This window comes from Rhinopithecus roxellana, chromosome 20 (genome assembly GCF_007565055.1).
Source record: "Rhinopithecus roxellana isolate Shanxi Qingling chromosome 20, ASM756505v1, whole genome shotgun sequence".
NCBI lineage: Eukaryota > Metazoa > Chordata > Mammalia > Primates > Cercopithecidae > Rhinopithecus > Rhinopithecus roxellana.
Window position 1 is genome coordinate 77,800,554 of NC_044568.1, and position 26,119 is coordinate 77,826,672.

At 41.3% G+C, this 26,119-nt stretch overlaps 1 protein-coding gene across 1 annotated transcript in view; it reads left to right on the forward strand.

Moving 5' to 3' along the window:
* The first annotated feature begins 2,905 nt into the window (after positions 1-2,905).
* The window catches only part of ATF7IP2 (activating transcription factor 7 interacting protein 2), a 102,890-nt gene continuing 79,676 nt past the window's right edge, over positions 2,906-26,119 (forward strand). Inside the window, exon 1 of the mRNA XM_010370259.2 lies at positions 2,906-2,937. The gene's annotated coding sequence lies outside the window, so the exon portion shown is untranslated. The remainder of the gene's footprint in view (positions 2,938-26,119) is intronic.

Below are 26,119 nucleotides of genomic sequence, written 5' to 3' on the forward strand. Positions count from 1 at the left end.
AGGCTGGAGTGCAGTAGCATGATCTTGGCTCCTTGCAACCTCCTTCTCTGGGGTTCAAGCGATTCTCCCGCCTCAGCCTTCCAAGTAGCTGGGACGACAGATGCGCACCATCATGCCCAGCTGATTTTTGTATTTTTAGTAGAGATGGGGTTTCACCATGTTGGCCAGGATGGTCTTGATCTCTTGACCTCAAGTGATCTGCCCACCTTGGCCTCTCAAAGTGCTGGGATTACCGGCATGAGCCACCACACCCGGCCAACAATAATAAACTTTATTAACATAATGTCCAGTAAATATAAATTATTTTTTTTATAGAGGTGGGATCTCGCTATATTGCCCAAGCTGGTCTCATACTCCTGGTCTCAAGCTATCTGTCGGTCTTGGCCTCCCAAAATGCTAGGATTACAGGTGTGCCCATGGCCTATTATATTACTATTGTTAAAATGAAATACAAGATATCCTAGTACCTTAAACAGATGTAGCGAAATGCTAGGATTACAGGAGTGTGCCTGGCCTGTTTTATTACTATTGTTAAAATGACATACAAGACATCCTAGTACCTTAAATAGACATAACATTTCTAAAGGCTAGTTACTCACTGTTAAACTGAATTAAGTCCAAATTCCTTATCTGACTGCAATTTACTACCTTCCACTCCCTCCCACACTATCTCTCTTAGCAACGCTATAATTATTTTCAAAATCATGTTCCAGAACAACAAAAAATGTGCAAAGATTAGGATTGTTTTACATTTTTGCTAATTTCCTTAATATCTGACTTAATACAGTAAGACTCTCTCTCTGTTTTTTTTTGAGATGGAGTCTCACTTTGTTGCCCATGTGGGGTGCAGTAGCACAATCTCGGCTTACCACAACCTCCACCTCCCAGGTTCAGTCTATTCTCCTGCCTCAGCCTCCCAAGTAGCTGGGATTACAGGCATGCGCCACCATGCCCGGCTAATTTTTATATTTTTAGTAGAAATAGGGTTTCACAATGTTGGCCAGTCTGGTCTCAAACTACTGACCTCATGATCCTCCTACCTCAGCCTCCCAAAGTGCTGGGATTACAGATGTGAGCCACCATGCTTGGTCTCTCTCTCTCTCTTCTAAGACAGTCTCTTGCTGTATCACCCAAGGTGGAGTGCAGTGGCACTTTCACAGCTCACTGCAGCCCCTAACTCCTGAGCTTAAGTGATCCTCCCATCCTCTCAGCCTCCCATGTAGCTGGAAGGATGCAGCTTTTTATTTTCACTTTTGTAGAAAAGTGGAGGTCTCACTTTGTTGCCCAGGTTGGTAGTTAGATTCTCATGTCTGCTTCTGTATTCAGTCTGTAGCAATATCACACGTCAATTTTTCAGAGGCTTCTAGAAAATTCCATTGACTCTTCTGACTCAGAGAATGAAAAAAGCAAAAACATCTTTATATTATTATAAATATAGTATAATTATAAAAATAGGATTGACATTAAAGATTACCCCTAGATCCCTGGAGCATATTCGGGGAACTGGCTGGTTGGAATATGTTATTCTGTTGATGACCTAACCTAGATTGTCTGGACTCACCTCATTTTTCTCGTAACTGAAAGTGACAAGGCAGGCAGCGCTAGCCTCATGACAAGCGTGGCTGGCTCACGCCTGTAATCCCAGCACTTTGGGAGGCCAAGGCGGGTGGATCACCTGAGGTGGGGAGTTCATGATCAGCCTAACATGGAGAAACCCCGTCTCTACTAAAAATACAAAAAAAAACTTAGCCAGGCATGGTGGTGCATGCCTATAATCCCAGCTACTGGGGAGGCTGAGGTAGGAGAAACACTTGAATCCGGAGGCGAAGGTAGTGGTGAGCCGAGATCGCACCATTGCACTCCAGCCTAGGAAACGAGCGAAACTCTGTAATAAATACATAAATAAATAAAAGAGGGCATTATGGACCTAATCCACTGTTGTATTTCCTGTACGTTCTACACAGTGGGCATTCAGTAACCACCTGTTGAGTGAGTTCATGGCATCCAAGTGGGCAGGCACCTAAGGCATCCGGCCTCATGAAATCACAAGCAGCCAAGGCTGGCAGGTTCCTGGGACAATTTAGCGAATTCAAGGATCTGGTGCAGGCCGGTGCGGTGGGTCATGCTTGTAATCCCAACACTTTGGGAGGCAGAGGTGGGCGGATCACCTGAGGTCAGGAGTTTCAAGACCAGCCTGGCCAACACAGTGAAACCCCATGTCTATTAAAAGTAGAAAAATTCGCCGGGCATGGTGGCACACACCTGGGGTCCCAGTTACTCAGGAGGCTAAGGCAGGAGACTCGCTTGAACCCGGGAGATTGGAAATGGGGGTTGCAGTGAGCTGAGATCACGCCACTGAACTCCAGCCTGGGAGACAAGATCAAAACTCCGTCTCAAAAAAAAGAAAAAAAAAATAGTACGGTGCTAGGACCAATCTCCTGAGTCGCAAAATTTAAGGACTCGTCAAAAAAAGTAAATAAGATAAATATTTTCAAACAATATTTAAAAAATTCAAATCGGAAACTACCGATCAGGGTGAGGAGTTGTTTTTGTAAATACGATTTTATTCCTAATAAGTTTCGAAAGTCTAAATCTTCACACCAGTCACTGAAAACAAAGGCCCAGCTCAGGCGCCTCCATCTACGCTATGGCGGGAAAGCCCCGGTGACTGACCGGAAGAAGCGCTCAGGGAGGCGAACCCCAGGCAACCCTCAGCTTACTTCCATTTCCCCTCGCGGCCCTTCGCCCCGCCCACTCTAGCTGGCTGTGCCTGATTGGGCTGGGCTGCCACACATTCGCGCTGCTATTGGTCCATAATCAGCTGGGGGTGGGCGTTGGGAGACCTACTTCAGCAGGTCTTGGCCGGATCACCATTGTTAGCGGCTGCGGTTTGAAGTGGGTTTGGGTATTGCTGCGGCTGGCGCGGTGCCGCTCTAGGTACGTTGGGGCCGGGCGAGTGTCCTGCGAGAGCGGCGATTGGTGGGGTGGCGGCTCTGGGGGCGTCGGTCGCGTCTCTGAGGGCCGGCCCCGGAGGCCTCCGAGCGCCGGGCCGACCGGACGTTTGCGGCGAGGCTGCCCTGACTGAAAAGCGCCCGCGGGGCCGTCTGACCCGGCCGGGAAGGGGCCCCTGAGGGGCGGACGGGCGCGTCTAAACAGTTTCAGAGAGGGGTGCTGGTGAAGCGGGAGTGGTGTGCGGCCCCAGGTCCGGGCGGCACTGGGGTTGGGGACTGCGGAGGGAAGTGGTCCGTGTTTTTTGTTCTGAGGGGGTAACTACAAGCTCGCTCTTGTCCGGAATGCTTTTAGAAATTAATGGATAAATCTCCACCTCCACCAACTTAGTGTCCCATTGCCAGATTTTCTTGAGTCGTTTTAATCATCCAATGAAGCCAGGTGCCAGAAGGCAACTGGATCTTGCCAGGCGGCCTTGAAGTTTGTTAAAAAGTAGGGACCAGAGCATCAGGAAAAATAAAACATTCTGAGTAAACTGCCGAAATCCCGTACCTCTGAGCTTGCCGGTGTAGGGATGGTAGGATTTAAGGAAGACGACTTCCTTACGGTAGAAGTTCGTTTTTATGATTCTTTTAAAGAAAATTCCATCTTACCGCCCTTCTGTAACCACCTTTCTCCAAGTTTGACAAGCAGGTTTAAGAAAGAGAGGAAGCGGTAATTTGCTTTATTTCTGTTAAAACCTTACCGCACTTAGGGAAACGGACTTCTGCCTTTCCATGTTCCTACGTTGAAAATGAAGTTTCTAACCACGTGTTGCTTCCTTTACGACACAATGGCTTTTTCTGCTCTGAAGACTTGTATATGGTTAATATGTATAGTAGAAGAGGACAGTTGTACTGAATAGTCCACATTAATAAAACTATGTCATATTCACTTAAATTGTTATTCTAGATTGCGACTTAATACTGTTTTTATTATGATTTTGTCATATTTATTGTAGCCAGTAAATGACCTGCGACATAACTGTTTGCAAAACAAATGGGGAAGACCAAGATAAAGATAAGTTATATCACAGGAAAGCAATTGAAAAATGTAAAAATGAAGCGTCAGAATGAAGGACTAATAACACTGAATTCAGCTTTTGTGAAATATGCCTTTCTTCTTAGCTTGTTTATTCTGCAATATGTTTGTAGAAGTGTTGACTCCAATCTTAATCAAATTTACTTCACTCTCAGTCTTATCTGCAGATCTGTACAGACCACATCCTAAGATTGACTTCTGCCTCAACAGAAATACATGAGCCAGTGCCTTATTGGAAATGATTTGCGTGTTTTAAGAACTGGTGTATATAGGTACATCTTGAATGTTGTGCTTTCCTTGCCTTATGCCTGTACTTCACCTCAGCCTTAAATTCCATTGTTTCCTTGCTACTTGATATCTTGAAATCTGGTTCGAAACTGTTGCATGATCCCTGCATCTTTGCTTGTGCATATATCATAGTTCTCTTATAGTGAGTGTGCACAATCTATTTCATTTTATGTAATCAAAGTTTAATATATTGGATAGTTAAAAATAAAATACAACTTTAAATGCACAAGAGTACTAGTTCTCATTGTTGAGTGAGATAATACAAAATACAAAAAATCGTATTCTCTCATTCTATGTCATAGTCTATTTATTTTACTTCATTCCCCCGGCCCCCACACACACTGCAGTGACTTATCTATCTCTTTTATTTTATTTTATTTTGAGGCAGAGGTTCGCTCTTTGGCTCAGGCTGGAGTGAAGTGGCACGATCTCGGCTCACTGCAACCTCCGGCCTCTGGGTTCAAGCGATTCTCCTGCCTCAGCCTTGCAAGCAGCTGGAATTATAGGCGCCCGACTAATTTTTGTATTTTTAGTAGAGACAGGGTTTCACCATGTTGGCCAGGCTGGTCTCAAATTCCTGACCTCAGGTGATCCGCCCGCCTCCGGTATCTCATGTTCATATATCATTTAGATACTTATTCTGCATTACAGTAGACTTAGGAGAGTTCTTTATCTTCATTTTTCCAATTGTGGGACAGATTGAAGTCAGCCAGTATCTAGAGAGAAATAACCTCATGACTTTTTGGAGGACAGGGAGATAATATATTGGATTTTTTTGAACTCCTGATTAAGTTATGAAATGTTTAGAGAGGTGTTACTAAAGTTAGCCATTAATTATTTAGAGGCATTATATGTGTCTACTAAATGTGGGAATTTCCATTGGTATACCTCTGAGGCTCTAGTGTGTACGGTATGCTGATTTGAACTAGCCTATCAGCCATGGCAAAAGTTGCCGAGGCCTTTTTAGTACTCTTTATTAAGCAGACAGTGACTTCGGGAGGCTTTTCAGTACTTGTTATTAAAGAGAATAATTTTGGGTGGCTTTCCAGAGGTTTGTTTTTAAGTGAATATTCATTAAACAGCATTTATTAAAACTACTGTAAGAAAGGCCGTATCACTGAAGATATAAAAAATATTTGTAGTGGGAAATTTAGATAAAGAAGAGGTGATCTTTAAGCTTGATCTTGAAAGAGCGTAGAATGGGGGAAAGGTTGATAATATGATAGTTCTGGTCAATTTGGAAAGTGAAAGTTAGGTTTATAAGAAGGTTCAGTTGGTATCTCCAGGAAAAGACAAAGTACTGTGAAAGAAAGATAATGTAGTCATGGTAGTCTATCTGGCTATATAGAGAATATTTATAACAATTTAAATATTGATTTAACTGAAATTATGATGAGCTGTAAGAGACGTGTGAACTACAGAACTGGATCTATGAGTGACAGAAGGGCAGACCACAATGCTTTTCGCATCTTCCCCTCCTTCCCATGGGCAGAAGACCTGGCTGTAGGAAATCTAGCTAATTACAAGAACGTCTTTATAATTTGGAAGGAAACTCTTGGAACTGTGAGTGCTTCCTGTCCAGTGTTACCATTCCCTACCATCCGATTAAAATGTTTCCTCCCCACCTTCAAAATAATTATGTGAGTTAAATCTTCATCTTCAATTACAGGAAATCAACATGGCTAAAATTTATGAAATACTGCGATTTTAAAAACAGGTTGTTAAAATTAAAGTGATTGCCATTAGATATTTGGGTGTGCTGGCAAACAGCTGCTTTGTTTCATAATGAGCATTTTGTACTTTTACATTGATAAAACTTGGAAAAAGTAATGTCAGAATTCTATTAGCATTCAGGTGATGCGGATGCTACTGGTCTATGAACCACACTTGGGATTATTTCATGCTCATTATGAGATTAACTGCCACCTGGCCTGAGTTTTGTCATTTTTGTTAACCACTATATAACTGTTAAAGCAGCCCTGTTGCTTCATAATAACACACCTGTTTTGTGTTTATGATAGATTTCTTTGAGCCTTAAGACCCTCTGTTCAAATATTGGCTGAAGTATCTGACTTTGAACAAGTTTAGTTAAATGGGTTTTTTTTCCTAAATATTTACTTTTTAAAAACAGTAACAGTAAAAAATTCAGTTCAGTAGTTTTTTATTTTTTAATTTAATGAGAATTGCTCTTTTAAAATGTATACTATCTTGTAGAACATCATTGGAGAACAGAGATGTTTTATAATGGAGAAACCCAATGAAGCAGGGAAAAAACCAGCTAAATCAGCATGCACCCATAGCTTTGAACTGTAAAAGGAAAAAAGACTAAGCTAACTTTTAACCACAAAGATACAGGAAATATGCTATTGCTTGGAAAGTAACATACTTCTGAATAATACGCAGGTTAAGAAATTACAGTGCGTCTTAGAAAATATTGGATAAGTATCAAATTATAAGGTAGAATTTTTGAAAACTTGGGGGCCCAACTAAAGTAGGGCTTAGAGGAAAATTTACAGCTTTAAGTGGGAAATTAGAAAAAAAGGCTGGGCATGCTGACTCATGCCTGTAATGCCACCACTTTGTGAGGCCGAAGTAGAGGATAACTTGAGGTCAGGAGTTTGAGACCTGCTTGGGTAACATTACAGGACCCTGTCTCTACAAAAAAATGTTTTGTAAAATTAGCCAGCCATGGAGGCACACACTTGTAGTCTTAGCTACTTGGGAGGCTGAGGCAGTAGGATTACTTGAGCCCAGGATTTTGAGGTTGCAGTGAGCTATGTTGATGCCTCTGCACTGCAGCTGGGTGACAAAGTGAGACTCTAAAAATAGAAAAGGAAAAAGACTGAAAAATATCTGAGTTTTTACTTGAAGCTGGAGCAAGAACAGCAAAGGAAATGCAAAGAAAGCGAAAGGAGGATAGGGCATGGTAGCTCACATGTGTAATCCCAATGGTTTGGGAGGCCAAGACCAGAGGATTACTTAAGCCCAGGAATTTGAATCCAGCCTGGGCAGCATAATGAGACCCCATCGCTATGAAAAAAATTAGCTGGGCGCAGTAGCACACATGGGTAGTACTAGCTACTCTGGAGAATGAGATGGGAGAACTGTTGAGCCCAAGAGTTCAAGGTTACAGTGAGCTATAATTGCGCCTTTGCGTTCCAGCCTGGGCCACAGAGAGACCCTGTCTCAAAAGAAAAAGAAAATGTGCCAGGCATGATGGCTCACACCTGTAATCCCAGTACTTTGGGAGGCCGAGGTGAGTGGATTGCTGGAGCCCAGCAGTTGAAGACCAACCTGGGCAATAAAAATTTTAAAAAAGGCCAGGCACTGTGACTCCCAGCTACTCAGGAGGCTGAGGTGGGAGAGTCGCTTGAACCCAGGGGGCAGACGTTGCGGTGAGCCGAGATTGTGCCACTGCACTCCAGCCTGGACAACAAGAGTGAAACTCCGTGTCAAATAAAAAAAGAAAAGGAATATGGCGGGAAATTATGAAATGGAACACTGTATGATGGCAAGCTGGCAAACTTAAAATATTTTGGCAATCTTTTTGTCTTTTTTTTTGTAGTTTACTTTGACAATCTTGATACATGTTTAATAAAAATGATCAAGTAAAAAGAGAAAAACACATCACTAATATCAAGAATGAGGCCAGGTGCAGTGACTCGTGCCTGTAATCCCAGCACTTTGGGGGGCTAAGGCAGGAGGATCACCTGAGGTCAGGAGTTCGAGACCAGCCTGGCCAACATGGAGAAACCCCATCTCTACTAAAATAAAAAAATTAGCTGGGTGTGGTGGCACACACCTATAGTTCCAGCTGCTGGAGAGGCTGAAGCAGGAGAATTGCTTGAACCCAGGAGGTGGAGGTTGCAGTGAGCTGAGATCGTGCCACTGCCTTCCAGCCTGGGTGACAGAGCAAGACTCTGTTTAAAAAAAAATGAAAAGAGGGACAGCACTACAGGTAATACAAATACAATTAGAGAATACTATAAGAACTGTGTTGACAAATTTGAAATTGTGTTGAAATGGAAAGATAGGTAAAATTGACACCAAAAGATATAAAAAGTATGAATGGTTGTATATATCGTCTTCTTTTTTTTTTTTTTTTTTTTTTGACAGGTTTTCACTCTTTTCCCCAGGCTGGAGTGAAGTGGCAAGATCTCAGCTCATTGCAACCCCTATCCCCCAGGTTCAAGTGATTCTCCTGCTTCAGCCTTCTAAGTAGTGCCCGCCACCATGCCCGGCTAATTTTTGTACTTCTTAGTAGAGACGGGTTTCGCCATGTTGATCAGGTTGGTCTTGAACTCCTGACCTCAGGTGATCCACCTGACTTGGCCTCCCAAAGTGCTGGGATTACAGGCATGAGCCACTGTACCTGGCCTTTTTTTTTTTTTTTTTTTTAACTGGAGATGACGTCTCGCTATTGCCCAGGATGGTTTTGAACTCCTGGGCTGTTTGAGTCTTGGCCTCCCAGAGTGCTAGGATTACAGGTGTGAGCCACTGCTCCCAGCTGGTTCTACCTCAATTTTAATTGAAAACCTTTACCACTAAGTTAACCCCAGGCCCAGATGACCTTAGTGGTGAATTATTCTAATATTTAAGGAAAAATAACACCATTCACACACAAATTGTTCAGAGACTAGAAAGACTTTGTAGTTTGTATGAGGCCAGCAAACCTTTGGTATCAACATTTGATAAAAAACAGACCCACTTCTCATTAACTTTGATATAAAAATTATAAACATAATGTTAGCCATTTATAGGCCAGGCATAGGCCTAAAATTTCTAATCTCAACACTTTGGGAGGCCAAGGCAGGAGGATTTCTTGAGCCGAAGAGTTTAAGACCAGCCTGGGCAACTTAGTGAGACTGTCTTTTAAAAAAAAATTAGCTGGGTGTGATGGGCGCCCCTGATGTCCCTGCTACTTGAAGGGTCAGGTGAGAGTCTCGTTTGAGTCCAGGAGATTGAGGCTTCAGTAAGCTGTGTTCATGCCCACTGTACTTTAGCCTGAGCAACAACGTGAATCCCTGTCTCCAAAAGAAAAGAAAAATGAAGTTTTAAAAATGAAACTATTAGGCCAGGCATGATGGTTCACACCTGTAATTTCAGTACTTTGGGAGGCTGAGGTGGATGGATCACTTGAGGTCAGGAGTTTGAGACCAGCCTCGCCAACATGGTGAAACCCCCTTGCTACTAAAAATACAAACATTAGGCCGGGCACGGTGGCTCAAGCCTGTAATCCTAGCACTTTGGGAGGCCGAGACGGGCGGATCACGAGGTCAGGAGATCGAGACCATCCTGGCTAATACGGTGAAACCCCGTCTCTACTAAAAAATACAAAAAAAAACTAGCCGGGCGAGGTGGCAGGCGCCTGTAGTCCCAGCTACTCGGGAGGCTGAGGCAGGAGAATGGCGTAAACCCGGGGGGCGGAGCTTGCAGTGAGCTGAGATCTGGCCGCTGCACTCCAGCCTGGGCGACAGAGCGAGACTCCGTCTTAAAAAAAAAAAAAAAGACACTACAAACATTAGCTGGGCATGGTGGTGGGCACCTGTAATCCCACCTACTCAGGAGGCTGAGGCAGGAGAATCGCTTGAACCCAGGAGGTGGAGGTTGCAGTGAGCCGAGGTTGCCTCGGCCAGTATACCCAATGCCAGTATACTCCAGGCTGGGTGACAGAGTGAGAGTCTGTCTCAAAAAAAAGACACCATTAGAAAAATCCTATGGCAGTAAAGGAATAGAACAAAAGGCATGAGATGTAAACTAAAAAGTGAAAGGCCGACATAAATCAAGCTACAAGTGGATCCTGAATTATGGTTTGACGTGATTTTTAGTTTATGATGCTATGGAAAGTGATAGGCATTCAGTAGAATATAAATTACATGAGAAATTCAAGACATTAGTATAACATCAACTTCGGGTTAAATTATTCTGCTCAATTGTAGGCTAATATCAGTGTTCTGAACATGTTTAAGATAGGCTTAAGCTTAGCTATGATGCTTGGTAGTTTAGTTGTACCTGTATTTACTGCCTCTTTGACCTAGGATATTTTCAATTTCAATTTCTGATAGGTTTATTGGTATGTAATACTATTGCAAGTCACACAGCATCTGTATATCAGTAGTAATATAAAGGCCAGGTACGGTGACTCATGTCTGGAATCCTAGCAACTTGGTAGGCCGAGGATCATTTGAGGCCGGGAGTTTGAGATGAGCTTAGGCACCATAGTAAGACCTTGTCTGTACAAAAAAAAATTTTAAAATTAGCTGAGTGTGATGGCGCATACCTGTAGTCCCAGCTGCTTGGCAGGCTGATGTGGGAAGATCACTTGAGCCCAGGAGTTCAAGGCTGCAGTGAGGTTTGATCTAAGCACTGCATGATAGAGAGACCTGTCTCTAAACAAACAAAAACAACCAAGTAATGTCAGGTGTGAAAGGATTAAACAATCCAGTGAAATGGCAGAGATTTTCAGACTAAAGGGAAAAAAAGCCTTGGCCTATAGGCTGTTGACAAGAGACAGACTTTGGATTTAAAGATGCAAATAGGCTGAAAGTAAAAGGGTAGATGAAGATACAACATGCAAATAGCAATCACAGTAAATCTAGCATGCCTATACTGATTTCAGACGAAATATACTGAAACAGTATTGCTGGAGATAAAGAGGGACATTCTGTAATGACAAAAGAGTCGGTGCCTCAGAAAGGCATACATATCATAAACATATGCACCTAATAAGAGAACAACAAAATATGTAAAGCAACTATTGACAGAATTGAAGGAAGAAGTGCACAATTCAGTAATAATTGGAGAATTCAATACAAGACTGTCATAATGGATAGAAAACTGAGGAAATCAGCAAGACAAGAGACGACTTGAGCGACATTAAACCAACTAGACTGAAGAGACATCTTTGAACAGTCCACCCAACAACAGCAGAATAGACTTTCTTTTTGAGTGTATGTAGAACATTCATCAGTATAGTCACATTAGGCCATGAAGCAAACTAACACATTTAAAAGGATTGAAATTATGAAAAAGCATTATCTGGTGAATAAAATCAGATCAGTACTAAAAAGAAACTTGAGAAATTTATAAATACGTTGAAATTAACACTTCTAAATAATGGGTCAAAAGAAGAAATCATGAGGTTAATTAGAGAATACTTTGAGGTGAATGAAAATGAAGACAAACATATCAAATGTTTTGGAGGGTGCAATTACAGCAATTCTTAGGAAATTTATAGTGATAAATGCTGTATTAAAAAAGACCTCAAATCAATAGCCTAGACCTTTTAAGAAACTGGAACTAGAAGAGCAAACTGAGCCTAAAGTCAACAGAATGTAAGAAAAAAGTAGTGTAGAAATTAATAGAGAATAGGCAAAAATAGAAAAGGAAAACCTTAGTTTGAACGATCAACAAAATTAAACATTCAGCTAAACTGAGCACGAAAAAAGGGAGTGAAGGCTCAAATTACTAAAATCAGGAATGAATGAGGGGACATTACTACAGACCTTCTAGTAGTTAAAATATATAAGGGAATACTATAGAATAATTCCAATTGTATGATACTCCATTTAATAGATGAAACAGACAAATTCCTAAAAAGATGCAAAACTACCAGAACTCACTGAAAAAGAGGAAAGTCTGAACAAACATAAACAAAGCAGTGGAATTAGGACAAAATGCAAAGCCCCAAATCAGATGGTTTTATTAGTAAACTCTACCAAACATTTAAAAGTACAGTTCTTCAATTCTTTAAAGAAATAGAAGAGGACGGAACATTTCTCAAATAATTCTGTAAGGCTAGTATTATTTGAATACCAAAAGCAGACCCCAACACTATAGGAAAAGAAAACTGAAGAATGATATTTTTTTAAAGTATGTAGATGTGAAAATCCTTAACCAAATCTAGTAATTTGAAACTGACATAAAAGGATTATACACCATGACCAAGTGAGATTTGTCTCAGGAATGCAAAGTAAATTTCTCATGCAAGAATCTTTAACGTTATGTGCCATATCAAAAAGAACAAAGCTACATGGTCTTTTTAAGAGATAGTGAAAAGCACTGATAAAATCCAATGTCCCTTCATGATAAAAACATTAAACAGTAGGGAAAGTTTGGAACTTTCTTAACTTGTTAAAAAGCATCTGTAAAAAACCCACAGAGCAGGCCGGGCATGGTGGCTCAGGCCTGTAATCCCAGCACTTTGGGAGGCCGAGGTGGGCAGATCATGAGGTCAGGAGATTGAGACCATCCTGGCTAACACGATTAAACCCCGTCTCTACTAAAAATACAAAAAAAAAAGTTTAGCCGGGCTTGGTGACAGGCGCCTGTAGTCCCAGCTACTCGGGAGGCTGAGGCAGGAGTATGACGTGAACCCAGGAAGCAGAGCTTGCAGTGAGCCAAGATTGCGCCACTGCACTCCAGTCTGGGCGACAGAGCGAGATTCCGTCTCAAAACAGAAAACAAAAAAATAAAAACAAAAGAAACAAAACCCACAGCTAACATCATGGTGGAGGATTGGAGGTTTTCCTGCTAATTCAGGAACAAGATGACCCCTCTCTGCATTTCTATTCAACATTCTACTGGAGGATCTAGTCAGGAAAATGAAGCCAATTTTTTTTTCAAATAATAAAAGCATCAAATTGGAAAGGGAAAAGTAAAACATACACACATAACGTGATTTAATATGTAGAAAATTCAAAGAGATTCACAAACCATTAAAGATAAAAGCCAGTTCAACAAAGTTGAAGGATGGAAGATCAGCATACATAAATCTGTTTTATTTCCATATACTTGCAAAGAGGAATCCAAAACTGAAATTGAGGAAAGCATATATAATAGCATCGAAAAGAAGTACAAAACATATACTCTGAGAACTGCAAAATGTTGAAAGAAATTAAGTAAATGGAAAGATAATCCCATGTTCATCTAACCAGAGGACTTATATTTTGAATATTAATCCCTGATCCAGATGTATGGTTTGCAAATATTTTCTCCCATTTCATACATCGTCTCTTCATTCTGTAGATCTCTTCCTGTACAAAAATTTTTTAGTTTCGTATGTAATTCCAGTGCTTTATTTTTGCCTTTGTTTCCTATGCTGTTGGGATCATATCTAAAAAAGGTCATTGTGCAGACCAGTGTCGTGAAGATTTTTACCTACGTTTCCAGTAGTTTTATAGTTCTGGGTCTTAAATTTAAGTTTGTTTTCTTTTTTTGAGATGGAGTCTTGCCCTGTGGCCGAGGCTGGAGTGCAGTGGCATGATCTCGGCTCACTGCAGCCTCTACCTCCTGGACTGAAACGATTGTTGTGCCTCAGCCTGTTTTGTTGTTGTTGTTGTTGTTGTTGTTTTAATTGAGACAGTGTCTCACTGTCTCACGGGATGAGACGGTGTCTCACTGTCTCACGGGATGAGACGGTGTCTCACTGTCTCACGGGATGAGACGGTGTCTCACTGTCTCACGGGATGAGACGGTGTCTCACTGTCTCACGGGATGAGACGGTGTCTCACTGTCTCACGGGATGAGACGGTGTCTCACTGTCTCACGGGATGAGACGGTGTCTCACTGTCTCACGGGATGAGACGGTGTCTCACTGTCTCACGGGATGAGACGGTGTCTCACTGTCTCACGGGATGAGACGGTGTCTCACTGTCTCACGGGATGAGACGGTGTCTCACTGTCTCACGGGATGAGACGGTGTCTCACTGTCTCACGGGATGAGACGGTGTCTCACTGTCTCACGGGATGAGACGGTGTCTCACTGTCTCACGGGATGAGACGGTGTCTCACTGTCTCACGGGATGAGACGGTGTCTCACTGTCTCACGGGATGAGACGGTGTCTCACTGTCTCACGGGATGAGACGGTGTCTCACTGTCTCACGGGATGAGACGGTGTCTCACTGTCTCACGGGATGAGACGGTGTCTCACTGTCTCACGGGATGAGACGGTGTCTCACTGTCTCACGGGATGAGACGGTGTCTCACTGTCTCACGGGATGAGACGGTGTCTCACTGTCTCACGGGATGAGACGGTGTCTCACTGTCTCACGGGATGAGACGGTGTCTCACTGTCTCACGGGATGAGACGGTGTCTCACTGTCTCACGGGATGAGACGGTGTCTCACTGTCTCACGGGATGAGACGGTGTCTCACTGTCTCACGGGATGAGACAGTGAGCTTGATCTTGGCTCACTGCAGCCTCCACCTCCTGGGCTCAGGTGATCCTCCTGCTTTAGCTTGTCCCCAGTAGCTGGGACAAGAGGCACATGACACCATGCCTAATTTAAAAAAAAATTTTTTTTAAAGGTTTTTGTAGTGACAGGATTTCCATGTATTGCCCAGGTTGGTCTCAAACTCCTGGGTTCGAGCAGTCCTCCTGCTTTTTTGACCTCCCAAAGTGCCGGGATTACAGGCATGAGCCACCACGTCCAGCCTACATTTAACTTTGTAGTAATGCATTTAAAGTTGATTTTTGTTATGTGGTGTGAGATACTGCCTAGTTTCTTCTGCATGTAGATATTCTGTTTACCCAGCACCATTTATCAAAGCAGCTGTTCATTCCAAATTGTACGTTTGCCTTTTGGTTCAAAATCAATTTAATATAAATATATGGATTTTATTTCTGGGTTCTCTATTCTGTTCCATTGGCTATATGTTTTTAATCCCAATACTGTACTGTTTTGTTTACTGTAGCTTTGTGGTATATTCTGAAATTGTCTAGCATGATCCCTCCAGCTTTATTCTTTTTGCTTAAGATTGCTTTGGCTCTTTGGGCCCTTCTGTGATTCCACATTAATTATCCATTTTAGGATTATATTTTCGATTTCTATGAAAAGTGACATTGGAATTTTTATAGGGATTACATTGTCTCTTTAAGGTGTTCTGGGTAGTATAGTCATTTTAGCAATATTAATTCTTCCAAAATATATGAGGAACTCAAATAACAAGAAAACAAATAAGCCAATTAAAAAATGAATTCCAGAGTTTGAGATTACGGTGAGCTATGATCTCATAGTTGCATTCCAGCCTGGACCACAGAGAGATCGAACCTCAAAAGGAAATGGGCTGGGCTTGGTGGCTTATGCCTATAATCCCAGCACTTTAGAAGGCCAAAGCGGATGAATCATTTGAGCTTAGGAGTTTGAGACCAGCCTGGGCAACATTGCAAAACCCCATCTCTACAGGAAATTAGGTGTGGTGATGCATGCCAATGGTTTCAGCTACTCAGGAGGCTGAGGTGAGAGGATTTCATGAGCCTGAGAGGTGGAAGTTGTAGTGAGCTGAGATCGTGCCACTGCACTGCAACCTGGGTGACAGAGTGAGACCTCATCTCAAAAAAAAAAAAAAAAGGCAAAGGACTTGAAGAGACATTTTTCAAAAGAAGATATGCAAATGGCTAAAGTGCACATTACTAATATTCATGGAAATTTAAATTAAAACCACTATGAAATATTTCACACCTGTTAGAATGACTTATCAAAAATAAAAGATAAGACCAGGCGTGGTGGCTCACGCCTGTAATCCCAGCACTTGGGGAGGCTGAGACAGGTGGATCATGAGGTCAGGAGTTTGAGACCAACCTGGCCAAGATGGCGACACCCCATCTCTACTAAAAATACAAAAATTAGCTGGGTTTAGTGGTGGGCACCTGTAATCCCAGTGACTCGGGAAGCTGAGGCAGGAGAATTGCTTGAACCCAGGAGGCAGAGGTTACAGTGAGCCATGATCACACCACTGCGCTCTAGTCTGGGCAACTGAGCAAGACTGCATCTCAAAAAGACAGTAACAAATGTTGGCAAAGATGTAGAGAAAAGGGAACTGTTGCACACAGTTCATGGAAACATGAATTAGTACAGCCATTATTTTTTAGAAGTTCAAAAAATTAAAAATATAACTATGATCCAGGAATCTTCTTATTGAATATATATCTAAGGGATAGTAAATCATTATATAGAAGAGATACTTAGACTCACATGTTTATTGCAGCATTATTCACAGTAGATACAGAATCAACCTGTTTATCAAGGAATGAACGAAGAAAATGTGGTATATGTACATAATGGGATATTTTGCCTGTCATTTGCAAGAACATGAATAAACGTGTACATTGTGTTAAGTGAAAAAGTCTAGACACAGACAAATACTGTATGATATCTCTCATTTTCGGAATCTAAGACTCAAGGAAGAAGTAGAAAGGTGATTATACAGCTGGGGAGTGGGGTTGAATAGATAATTGGTCAAGGGGTATAGAATTTCAGTTAGGGAAGTATATTCAAGAGATCTGGTGGAGCGAGGTGGCTCATGCCTGTAATCTCAGCACTTTGGGAGGCCAAGGCGGGCAGATCACCTGAGGTCAGGAGTTCAAGACCAGCCTGACCAACATAGAGAAACCCCATCTCTACTAAAAATACAAAATTAGCTGGGTGTGGTGGTGCATGCCTGTAATCCCAGCTACTCGGGAGGCTGAGGCAGGAGAATCGTTTGAACCCAGGAGTCGGAGTTTGCAACAACCTGAGATTGTGCCTGGGAAACAACGAAATTCCGACTTAAAAAAAAAAGAGATCTATTGTGCAAAACCTGACTAGTCAGGAACAATATGCTGTATACTTAGAAAATTATACAGTGGTAATGTCAAAATTCGTAAATAATAACTGCAATCTAAATGAAAAAATAGTAATACTAAACTGATTTACAAATTCAACACAATCCTTATGAAAATTGCAACTGGCTTGGGAGAAATTTATGATTTTTCTTTTCTGTGTATATTTAAGGTGAGTTTATTTTTAAGTATGGTGAGAGATAGGGATTTAGTTTCATTCTTATACATAGGTCAATCCAGTTTTCACAGCACCATTTATTGAAAAGAGTCTGTCCTTTCCGCAGCATATATTCTTGTCACAAAGATCACTTGGCTATGGATATGTGGCTTTATTTCTGGGTTCTCTGTTCAGTTGATCTGTATGTCTATTTCTATACATTATGGTGCTGTTTTGATTACCATCAGCTTTGTATTATAATATCGTTAGAAGTCAGGTAATGCAATTATCTTCAGCTTTATTGTTTTAGCTTAGGATTGCTTTGGCTATTTGGGCTCTCTTTTGGTTCCAGGTGAATGTCAAGACTGTTTTTTGTAATTCAGTGAAGAAGGACATTTGCACTTTGATAGTGAATGCATTGAATTTGTAGATTGCTTTGGGCAGTATGGCCTTTTTAACAATATTAATTTTCCTGATCAGTGAGCATGGGATATTTTTCCATTTGTGTCAGCTGCAGTTCCTTTTGTCAGTGTTTTGTAGTTTTTCTTATATAGGAGGTCTTTGACCTGCTTGGTTGAAAATATTCCTGAGTATTTTCTTTTACGTTTTGTAGCTATGGTAAATGAGATTGCCTTCTTACTTTGGCTCTCAGTGTGATTGTTATTGGTGTATAGAAATGCTATGCATTTTTGTTTGTTGATTATTTTATTTATTTATTTTTTGAGTCAAGAGTCTTACTCTGTCGGCCAGGCTGGAGTGCAGTGGCACGATGTCAGCTCACTGCAACTTCCATCTCCCGGGCTGAATCAATTCTCCTGCCTCAGCCTCCCAAGTAGCTGGGATTACAGGCATGTGACAGCACGCTCGGCTAATTTTTGTATTTTTAGTAGAGACGGGGTTTCACCATGTTAGCCAGGCTGATCTTGAACTCCTGACCTCAGGTAATCCACCTGCCTCCGCCTCCCACAGTGTTGGGATTACAGGCGTTAGCCACTGCTTCCAGCCGTTTGTTGATTTTTGCATTTTGAAACTTAGTTTATCAAATTAAGAGTCTTTTGGTAGAGTCTTTAGGGTTTTCTAGACATAAGATCATGTATCATCAGCAAACAGATACATTGATATCCTATTTCGTTTTTCTTTCTTTCTCTTACCTGATTGCTATGGCCAGGATATATATAGTAGTATGTTGAATAGAAGTGGTGAAAGTGGGCATCTTTGTTTTGTTCAAGTCCTTAGAGGGGATTCTTTCAACCTTTCTTGATTTAGTATGATTTTGGCTGTGGGTTTGTTGTATATGGCTTTATGGCCTTTATTATTTTTAGCTATATTCATTCCTTTTTGTTTTGTTTTGTTTTTGAGATACAGTCTCACTGTGTTGCCAGGTTGGAGTGCAGTGGCACGATCTTGGCTCACTGCAACCTCCATCTCCCAGGTTCAAGTGATTCTCATGCCTCAGCCTCCCGAGTAGCTGAGATTACAGGTGCCCACCACCATGCCCAACTAAATTTTATATTTTCAGTAGAGACAGGGTTTCGCCATTTTGTGGCCAGGCTGGTCTCGAACTTTTGACCTCAGGTGATCCACCCGCCTCGGCCTCCCAAAGTGCTGAGATTATAGGCATGAGCCACCGTACCTGGCCTTAGCTGTGTTCGTTCTATACCTAGTTTATTGGGGGTTTTATCATGAAGTGATGCTAAATTTTGTGAAATGCTTTTTGTACATGTGTTGGGATGATCATATGGTTTCTGTTCTTAGTTGTGATGTATCACATTTATTGATTTGCATGTGTTGAACCATCCTTGCATCCTTAGTGTAAAACCCACTTGATTATGGTTTATTTTTATTTATTTATTTATTTTTGAGATGGAGTTTGGCTCTTGTTCTTGTTGCCCAGGCTGGAGTGCAACGGTGTGATCTTGGCTCACTGCAACCTCCACCTCCCAGGTTCAAGCAATTCTCCTGCTTCAGCGTCCCAATTACCTGGGATTACAGGCGCGCACCACCCTGCCCAGCTAATTTTTTTGTATTTTTAGTAGAGACGGGGTTTCACCATGTTGGCCAGGCTGGTCTCGAATCCTGACCTCATGATCCGCACACCTCAACCTCCCAAAGTCTGGGATTACAGGCGTGAGCCACTGCTCCTGGCCTATTATCTTTTTTACGTGCTGTTGGATTCAGTTTGGTAGTATGTTGTTTAGGATTATTTCATTCATGTTTATCAGGGATATTGATCTGTAGTTTTCTTTTTTTGCTGTGTCCTTGTTTGGATTTGGTATCAAACTGATACCACCTTCATGGAATGTGTTAAGAATTCCCTCCTCTTTTTTTTCTTCTCTTTTTGGAATGGTTTCAAGAGGATTGGTATTAGTTCAGCTTTGTATGGTAGAATTCAGCTGTGAATCCATCTGGTTCTGGGCTTCTTTGTTGTTGGGAGAATTTTTTTTTTTTTATTGATTCAATCTCACTAATTATTCATCTGTTATTCAGGATTTCTGTTTCTTCCTGGTTAAGGCTTGGGAGGTTGTATGTTTCCAGTAATTTATCTGTTTCCCATAGGGTTTCTTGTTTGTCAGTATATACCTGTTCATAATAGTCTCTGTTGTTGTTTTGTATTTCTGTGGTATCAGCTGTAATGTATCCTTTTTAATTTCTGATTTTGTTTATTTGGACCTTACCTATTCTTGGTTGGTGTAGGTAGTAGTTTCCCAATTTTGTTTACATTTTCAAAAAACTTTTTGTTTTATTGATCCTTCTTTTTGGTCTGTATTTCATTTAGTTCTACTGTGACCTTTATTTCTTCTGCAAATTTTTGGTTTGATTATTTTTCTAGTCTCTTGAGGTACAATGTAAGATTCTTAATTTTTGAACTTTTTTTTTGATGTAGGCGTTGAATGCCATGAAGTTCTCTCTAAGGACTGCCTTTGCTATATCCCAGATGTTTTAGTATGTCATCTTTCTATTTTTGTTTGTCTCAAATATTCTTAATACCCATATTCATGTTTTCAATGACTCAGTGATAGTTCAGAAGCATGTTGAATTTCCATATATTTTTATAGTTCCAGATATTCTCTTGGCATTGATTTCTAGTTTTATTCTGCTGTAGTCTGAGAAGATACTTGATACGATTTTGATTTTTGTTTTGTTTCGTTTTGAGGCAAGGTTTTACTCTGTCACCCAGGCTGGAGTGCAGTGGCATGATTTTTGATTTACTGCAGCCTTAACCTCCTGAGCTCAAGCAATTCTTTCACCTCAGCCTCCCAAATAGCTGGGACTACAGGCATGTGCTGCCGTACTTGGCTAATTTTTGTACTTTTTTGTAGAGACAGGGTTTCACCACGTTGCCAGACTGGTCTCAAACTCCTGAGCTCAAGTGATCCTCCCACCTCAGCCTCGCAGAGTGCTGGGATTACAGGCATGTGTGACTATGTCTGGCCTGATTGTGTTTTTTTAAAAAATATGTTTGCAGCCAGGTACAGTGGCTTCCCCTGTAGTCCTAGCATTTTGGGAGGCTGAGGCAGCAGGACTGCTTGAGGTGAGTTCGAGACCAGCCTCTCAACACAGTGAACCCTTTGTCAAAAAAAAAAAAAAAAAGTTGTCTTGTTTCGTGGTCTAATGGTCTGACTTGGAGAGTGTTCCATGTGCTAATGAGAAGAATGTATGTTCTACAGCTAGAATGTTCTATGAATGAATGTTAGGTTCATTTGATTTAAAGTTCAATTTCAGTCCAATATTTGATTTTTCTGTTTCTATCTGTCTAGTGATGTTTGTGTGGAGATGAGAGATTTTCCAGGTTAATGGATATCAGGTAGAAACCCTACTGCTACCACTGCAGCTGGCCCTTAACTGTAAGTGCCACCCTACTGGCCTGGAGGTCAGCCCACATAGCTTATTACAACATGTGACACAGTGCACAGGGCTCAGGAGTGTGAGGTAAATTCTCATGACTTCATGTTACCAGAATTGTCCATACCATGCTGGCTACTCAGGAGATTGTGAACCTGCTCACCTACCTGTTACGCTGCTACTACTACTGGCATTTGAGAAAACCACCACACTAAGGCTTTTTAGAACCAAGGAAATAATAGAGTTTTCACCACTGAACTTGTCCAGAAGCAAAGACACAACCTCAAGAAGAAAAACTTCTGTCCTAGCAAAAGTAAATTTAATAATAGCAAGAAGCAAATACGTCTCTGGATGTGCAGAAATAAGCATAAAGTTACAGGAAGCATGAAAAAGTAAGGTATTATAACATACTCTCAAAGGAACATAGGAATTCCTTAGCAACGGATTCTAACCAAAAATAATAATTGAAATGCTGAGGAGCTCAGAATGTTTTAAAGGAAACTTAATGAAATGCAAGGGAAATCTGAAAACCCATACAAAGAAGTGGGAAAATCAATTTAGGATATGAATGAGAAATTTACCAAGGAAATTAGATATATTTTCATAAAACCAAACAGAACTTTATGACAATGAAAAATTCTTTGAAGGAATTTTGGAATGCATTTGAAAGCCTCAAGTATAGACTAGACAAAGCAGAAGAAACAATGTTTTTGAGTTAACCTAGTCAGAGAAAAATAAAGAATTTGTAAGAATGAAGAAGGCCTTTGAAACATATGAGACTACATAAAGCTGCAGAACTAATGAATTAACAGTATTTCCAAAGAGAAAGAAAAAGCAAGTATTTAGGGAACCTTTTTCAGGAAATAATTAATGAAGACCTCCCTAGTCTAGCAAGAGATTTAGACATCTTAGATACAGGAGGCCTAATGATTCCTAGGAAAATATGTGGCAACATAGGTTTAATGCCATATAGTCATCAGACTGTCTCAAGTCAAGGTGAAGGAAAGAATTATAGAATCAGCAAGAGAAAAGTGTCTTTAATGCCATATAGTCATCAGACCGTCTCAAGTCAAGGTGAAGGAAAGAATTATAGAATCAGCAAGAGAAAAGTGTCTAATGACATAAAAGAAACCTCATTAGACAAATAGTATACTTGTCAACAGTAATCTTTTGTTTTTTCCTTTTTGAGACAGTCTTGCTCTGTCACCCAGGCTGGAGTGAAGTCGTGTGATCTCTGCTCATTGCAACTTCTGCCTCCCGGGTTCGAGCGATTCTCCTGCCTCAACCTCCCGAGTAACTGGGATTACAGCTGTGTGCCCCCACACTCAGCTGATTTTTAGTGGAGATGGCATTTCACCATGTTGGCCAGGCCGGTCTCGAACTCCTGACCTTAAGTGATCCACCCACCTCAGCCTCCCAAAGTGCTGGGATTACAGGCGTGAGCCCTGTGCCCAGCCTTTTTTTTATTTTTTTGAGACAGAGTCTCACTCTGTTGCCCAGGATAGTGTGCAATGGCACAATCATAGCTTACTGCAACCTCTGCCTCCAGGTTCAAGCAATTCTCATGCCACTGCCTCCAGCTGGGACTACAAGCATGTGCCACCATGCCCAGATAATTTTTTTGTATTTTTAGTAGTGACAGGATTTCCCCACATTGGCCAGGCTGGTCTCGAACTCCTGGACTCAAGTAAACCACCCACTTTGGCCTCCCAAGGTGCTGGTATTATAGGTGTGAACCACTGGGCGCAACCAAAAGTAACCTTATAAGTCAGAATGGGATGGGATGAGATGGGATGGGATTGTCAAAGTGCTGAAAGAAAAAAACCAGTGAATCAGGAATTTTATATCCAACTAGATTAAGTTTCATAAATGAAGGAGAAATAGTTTTTCTTACAGAAGCAAATGGTGAGGGAACTGATCACCAGTAAGTAGACCCTCCTTACAAAAAATCCTCAAAGAAATCCTAAGCATCTTAATGAAAGGTCAATATTTGGCTGGGTGCCATGACTCATGCCTATAATCCCAGCACTTTGGGAGGCTGAGGTGGGTGGATTGCCTGAGGTCAGGAGTTCAAGACCAGGCTGGCCAACATGGTGAAACCTGGTCTCTACTAAAAAAAAATACAAAAAGTTAGCTGAGTGTGGTGGTGGGTGCCAGTAATCCAGCTACTGGGGAGACTGAGGTAAGAGAATTGCTTGAACCCAGGAGGCCGAGGTTGCAGTGATCCGAGATCACGCCATTGTACTCCAGCCTGGGGGACAATAGCAAAACTCCATTTCAAAAAAAAAAAAAAAAAAGTCAATATTCATTATCATGAAGACACCTGGAAGGGGCAGAGCAAGGTGGCTGAATGGAAGCTGTTAGTCCAAGCTGCATCATTTTGTAAGCCTGCCACCATTTTGCAGACCTTGCTCAGAGTGGAACATTCCACAGGGGCTTGAGCTGTGAGAAACATCCTGCCTAACCACCTGACTACAGAAACATTCTTATCACATCCTGCTGGACAAAGGCCCAAGGAGCGTTCTTATCACATCCTGCCTGACAAAAAGACCAAATCGCCTGACCACAGGAATATCTTTATCAACATCCTCCCAGGCAGCAAGCCATACCACCTAGATCCCTCCTGCCCTGACCTATAATTGCCCCAGCCTGTAAGTGGCAGTGGGCCTTGGCACTAAATTGGTCCCCCTATGTAGGATTCCACTGACAATAAACCTGTGTTGCTGTTGGGCTGCCAACTGTCTGTTCTTAACCCTTGACTTTCCTTCAAATCTAACAGAAGCTGTCACTTGAAGTCAGGAGTTCGTGACCAGCCTGGCCAACATGGTAAAACCCCATCTCTACTAAAAATAAACCAGCTGGGTGTGGTGGCACGTGCCTGTAATCTCAGCTACTCAGGAGGCTGAAGCAGGAGAATTGCTTGAACCCAGGAGGCGGAGGTTGCAATGAGCCAAGATCACGCCACTGCACTCCAGCCGGGGAGACAGAGCAAGAATGTCTCAAAAAAAAAGAAAAAAGCTTCAAATAATTTTTTTTCATAGAATATTTTGCTCTGTCGCTCAGGCTGGAGTGCAGTGGTGCAATCACGGCTCACCACAGCCTTGACCTCCACAGGATCAAACAATCCTCCTATCTCAGCCTCTCGAGTAGCTGGGACTGCAGGCTTGCACCACCACCCTTGACTAATTTTTTATATTTTGTAGGATGGAGTTTTGCCATGTTGCTTGCGCTGGTCTTGATCTCCTGGGCTCAAGCTATTCACTTGCCTCGGCCTCCCAAAATGCAGGGATTACAGGCCTGAACCACCATGCCCAGCCAACTTAAAATAATTAACCTAATGATACATCTTAAAGAACTAGAAAAGCAAGAGCAAACCAAACACAAAAGTAGTAGAAGAAAAGAAGTAATAAAGATCATTGCAGAAGGAACAAAAGATCAATGAAATTAAAAGTTAGTTTTTTTAAAGATAAAGCAAACTTTTGTGCAGACTATGAAAAAGAATACCTCAGACATTCAAAACATCATTTGTGGCTACTGTGAGCAACTTTAGGCCAATAAATTGGAAAATCTAGAGGAAATGGATACATTCCTGAGCACATACATCCTACGAAGATTGAACCATTAAGAAATCCAAAACCTGAACAGACCAGTAACAAGTAATGATATAAAAGCTGTAATAAAACGTTGCCCAGCAAAGAAAAGCCTGCGTCCTAATTGCTTCACTGCTGAATTCTACTGAACATTTAAAGAATACCAATCCTACTGAAACCATTTTGAAAAATAGGTGAGGAAGGAATACTTCCAAACTCATTCCATGAGGTTACCCAATACCAAAACCAGACAAAGACACATTAAATAAAACTACCGACCAATATCTCTGATTAGTATTGATGTAAAAATCAGCAAAATGGTAGGAAGAAAACTGAATTTAACAATGCATTAAAAAGATTATTGATCATGACTAAATAGGATTTCACTCAGCTTCGACATATGCTAGCAATGTGATACATTATATCAGCAAAATGGACAAAAATGTTTCATTTGATGCTGAAAATGCATTTGATAACATTCAACTTCCCTACATGATAAAAACCCTCAAGAAACTGGGTATAGAAGGAATGTATCTCAATGTAATAAAAGCCATATATGACAGACCACAGTATCATACTGAATGGGGAAAAAATACAAAAAAACTACAAACCTTTGGTTTGAGATCTGGAACACAACAAGGATGCCCATTTTCACCACAGTTATTGTACATAGTACTAGAAGTCCTAGCTCAATGAATCAGAGGAGAAATGAGGGGCATACAAATTGGGAAGGAAGAAGTCAAATTGTGCTTATTTACAGATAATAAGATCTTATATTTGGAAAATCCTAAACAATCCACCAAAACTAGTAATACTGATAAATTGAGTAAAGTGACAAAATTCAGTAACATTTCTCTACAGTAAGAGTGAATGATATGTAAAGGAAATCAAAATAGTCTAATTTATAATACCCACAAATAAGACTATTTAAAACATTTTTTTATTTCTGTGGCCTATTCAGGAACAGGTGTTACTTGGTTACATGAATAAGTTCTTTAGTGGTGACTTGTGAGATTTTGGTGCACCCATCACCCAAGCACTATACACGAAAGCCAATTTGTGGTCTTTTATCCCTCATCGCTCTTTCCCCTGAGTCCCCACAGTTCATTGTATCATTCTTAATGCCTTTACATTCTCATAGCTTAGCTCCCACTTGTGAGTGAGAACATGCAATGCTTGATTTTCTACTCTTGAGTTCCTTGTTTTCTTTTTTTTTTTTTTTTTTTTTTTTTTGAGATAGAGTCTTGCTCTGTCACCAGGCTGGAGTGCAGTGGTGTGATCTTGGCTCACTGCAACCTCTGCCTCCTGGGTTCAAGCGATTCTCCAGCCTCAGCCTCCCTAGTAGCTGGGACTACAGGCATGCACCACCATGCCCAGCTAATTTTTGTATTTTTTAGTAGAGATGGGGTTTCACCATGTTGGCCAGGATGGTCTCCATCTCGTGACCTCATGATCCACCTGCCTTGGCCTCCCAAAGTGCTGGGATTACAAGTGTGAGCCACCACGCCCAGCTTATAGCACAATTTCTTTATCCACTCGTTGATTAATAGGCATTTGGGCTGGTTCCATATTTCTGCAATTTTGAATTGTGCTGCTATAAACATGTCTGT